The following is a 4,712-nucleotide window of genomic DNA, read 5'->3' on the forward strand; positions in this document are numbered from 1 at the left end:
TGCTGGTGTAGTGGTTAGCATCTTGACTTACCACGCGGTTAGTCCAAGATCGCACTCCATTTGGGGCTTAAAAGCTTCACTAATAATGCAAACCGTTACTGTCCCCATTGAGCAAAGGGATGTGTGTGTGTTTATAAGGTCAACATACGAGGTCTGAGCTCTCAGTCGGGAGGGTAACAGATGTCAGTCACATAACCAACACGTGATCCAAAAGTATGTGAGAACACACACACACACACACACACACACACACACACACACATACACGCACACGCACAAACCTACACGTGTGAATCACCATGGACTTAGACCACGTGTTGGACTCGTGATCGACAACTATTTCCCTCCCGGAAGAGAACTCGGAGCTCGTATATGGATCTATGGGTGATGCTGTGACCTTACACGCACCCACACACCCCCGGGTCCCTGCCCACGAGAGTTGAAGTAACGACTCGGATCGCAGCGATACTAAAATTATATCAGCCCTGGGCGAGATCCGAACTCGGACCGCCGTAGTGGCGGCCGCGAACACTACCACTTCGCCGTCAAGTCGTGTGTGTGTGTGTGTGTGCGTGTGTGTGCGTGCGAGCGTACGTGCGTGCGTGTGTGTGTGTGCGTGTGTGTGTGTGTGTGTGTGCGTGTATGTGTGTGTGCGCGCGCGCGCGCGTGGTTGTGTGTGTGCGCGCGCGCGTGTGTATGTGTGCGTATATGTGTGTGTGTGTGTGTGCTCGTGTGTGTATGTGTGTGTGCATGCGCGCGGGATCACACGTGTGTACATATGACCATTTTGACATTGATACATAAACACCCAAGTTCACTTGTCAGCACAACACATGTGTACGTTTCTACAGGTGTGCTCTAACAATAAACACCAAAGCCACATGTTGTTCTCTCCCTGATATCGAACAGAATTGAAACGTATACTTTGTATCAAGACAACTTTGTTAATTTAATACTTTTATTATAACTTGTTAAAAAAAATGTTGGGTTTGGAAGGATCTCTTTGAAATGATACTTGTGGATCGCTACAAAGTGATTTAACATTGTTTCTTGTTTTGTTAACCATTTAATATGCAAGGGGGCTTTCCACAGCTGAATAAAATCGTCTGGCGACAGCCAAGGTAAGTAAGCGTAATGGTCGCATATAAACGCCAAAGGGTTACTGAAGACGTATGGGTAAAGTGATGTACAGACATTTTATGGTTATTATTTTGTAGCACAAAGTGGAGAGTTTTCCTGTGGCTCATTATTATCATTACATATATATAATATATATATATATATATTTGCTATTTAGGAATTTGTGGCAAGGGAAGGTAGGGAGAACAGTGCATACCACTCCTCTCAATAAAAAAATGAATCACCATATGGCAACATCTTACTCGTAACCGCACAGGATTGGCTGTTACAAAAAAATAAACTTCCGGATATGGCAACATATTAGTCAAAACGGCATCTGATTGGCTGATGCTCTGACCACTGAAGGGAAGTTATGACGATGTTGCCGGAATGCGAGTTTTGTTATTTAGTCCTTGGAGAGCAAACGCTTATACTCACGTCTGCAGCACACTTTCTTTCCACCGCATTTGTATGTGGTGATAATGTTTTCTCGTCCACATATCCTCTTGCATTGTCTTCCTTCGCCCTTTTCACAAGCGTTTCTCTTGCGTTTCGCTGATTCCTGGAAACAGAAACGAGAAGAAAGGAAACTGTCGGGTTTTGTTTTTAGTGTGGAATCATTGGGTCGCTTGGATAAGACCACCCGCTTTCACGGGATAGGTGTCTGTTGCTTGCAAAGGCAGATTTTGCGATTGGACGTTTTTTCAAGAGGCTAGGAGGTACGGGAAGGAGGAGGAGGAGGGGGGGCCTAGCGATGATCCAATCTCGAAAAAATCAACTAAGTTGTGGCGGTGTTATTGTCCCCTCTATGGGAAAATGAAACGGTGGAGTCATAAAGGATGGTAAAGAAGATATTTAAAGGAGGCTGGGGATAATTGAGGTATAGTAGATTAATTTCTTAGCATTTCTCATTGAGTGCAGAAATGCACAAGACCTTAGAATAATGACTGCATAAAACTTGGGTTACTATGGGGAATGATACTTCTATTACTACTACTACTACCACTGTTGCTACTGCTACTACCACTGTTGCTACTGCTACTACCAATCTCATACTGCTGCAACTGCTACTACTACTACTACTGCTGCTGCTACTACTACTACTACTACTACTACTACTACTACTACTGCTACTACTACCACTACTACCGCTACCACTCCCACTCCCACTACTACTCCCACTACTACTACTACTACTACTACTACTACCACTACTACTACTACTACCACTACTACTACCACTACTACTACTACTACTACTACTACTACCACTACTACTACTACTACTACTACTGCTGCTGCTGCTGCTGCTACTACTACTGCTGCTACTACTACTACTACTGCTACTGCTACTGCTACTGCTACTACTACTACTACTACTGCTGCTGCTGCTGCAGCTGCTACTACTGCTGCTGCTACTGCTGCTAATACTACCACTACTACTACTACTGCTGCTGCTGCTGCTGCTGCTGCTGCTGCTGCTACTACTACCACTACTACTACCACTACTACTACTAGCTACTAACTACTACTACTAACTACTACCACCACCACTGCTTCTAATACTACTATTGCTACTTCTACTACAAGTACTACTACAAGTGTTACACTACTGTTACTACTTACAAGTACTACACTACTGTTACTACTTACAAGTACTACACTACTGTTACTACTTACAAGTAGTACACTACTGTTACTACTTACAAGTACTACACTACTGTTACTATTTACAAGTACTACACTACTGTTACTACTTACAAGTACTACACTACTGTTACTACTTACAAGTACTACACTACTGTTACTATTTACAAGTACTACACTACTGTTACTACTTACAAGTACTACACTACTGTTACTACTTACAAGTACTACACTACTGTTACTAACAAGTACTACACTACTGTTACAAGTACTACACTACTGTTACTACTTACAAGTACTACACTACTGTTACTACTAACAAGTACTACTGCAGGCACTACTATTAGTAGTAGTATTGATACTATTAATATTTGTAATTTTAGCACTATTACTAATGATAATAGTACTGTTTGTATTAGTACTATTAAACTACAAAAAATAAGCCCATGACGTCACGAAAATAAAGGTTAGCTTTCGGAAATCACACCTATTTTGTATCCTGATGACGTCATCTTTTTTTTTTTTTATTAAGCTTGAAGATGTCTTAATAGACGAGAACGTTCGGTCACATTTTTTCCCAGTGGTTTCACTAGATACACACACACACACACACACACACACACACACACACACACACACACACACACACACACATATATATATAACTTGTTTTATTTAACATATCTAAAATGCTAATTAGATGTGCACTAAATTAACGTAAGATAGACAAATAGTTTTGACCATTCCGTCTATATTCCTCTATGCAGAATAAAATTGTCTGACGTCAACTAGAACAAAATCCTTAAAGGTGGGTGAGGGGGAATGAGTGAGGTGAGTCTTTACAATGGCGATTTTCACTTTCACATACCATCCTTACACAGTAAAAGTTAATATCATTACACACGTAAAATCAACACGAACAGATTGCACACGTGTAATTCCCTCTGTACAGTGGCATACTTGCTGCGTTTTATTCTGATGAGTGCAAGAAGATTTTGATCATAAGTGTGGGAATGAAGATTTGTCACTGATATGCGATTTGGGCAAACAAGTGTCACTGGGAAGGAGTTCTAAGGTCACTTTTGTTTTCTCGACATCACTTTTTTTTCTTTGATCGTTTCCTCATTTTTTCAGAACTTAGGCTGACCTAGCCTAACCTAACCAAGCCTAACCTAACTTAAAATATAGCCTAACCAAACCTAGCCTAACCTAACCTAACCTAACCTAACCTAACCTTACCTAACCTAACCTAACCTACCCTACCCTAACGTAGCCTAACCTATCCTAACCAGCTTAACATAACTTCAGTTCACCTCGTCACCCCCTTTTGGGTATACCTGCCGCATAGCCTTGGTGTCAGGAAAGCAAAAACTAGCTTAATTGTGTTCTTGCGAGGCAAAGAACACATTCTTGGCCTAAACGGAAAGGAAAACGAACAACTTACAGTGCCAAGGAAGGCCAGCGTCAGTGCCAAGAGAAGGAAGATTTTCATGTTGACCTGGGCCCGGGAACACTGTGTCCTTAACACTCGTGATATAGCAACTGGTGACTGGAAAACTACAAAGGTGACTCCAAACAAAGAGGAACCTTTGTATTTTCGCGCAGGTGTTCCCAGTGGCAAGGTGAACGGGTCTGGACTGCGTACATGTGTCTACGCATGTGCTAATATTAACAACAGTGGGTCACCTCATCCCCACCACGTGTTGTGGAACCAAGGACAAAAAAAAACAAAAAAAAAAAAACACAGGTGGTCGTAAAATATGGATAAGAGAGAATCGTCTCCATGCCACCTTCCATCGATACTCAACTCCCTCGCTTCCATCTGGTAGACCACTTAGAAAAAATGAAGAAAATTTGGTTTATATTTTTGATCGAAGGAACATTTCGTATTGTAGGAAGATCAGGGTTTTAGGCAAGAGGGTTAGGTATCATGGCAGACAATACAA

The sequence above is a fragment of the Oratosquilla oratoria genome, chromosome 32 (genome assembly GCF_046742065.1).
Source record: "Oratosquilla oratoria isolate Oo_2021 chromosome 32, ASM4674206v1, whole genome shotgun sequence".
NCBI lineage: Eukaryota > Metazoa > Arthropoda > Malacostraca > Stomatopoda > Squillidae > Oratosquilla > Oratosquilla oratoria.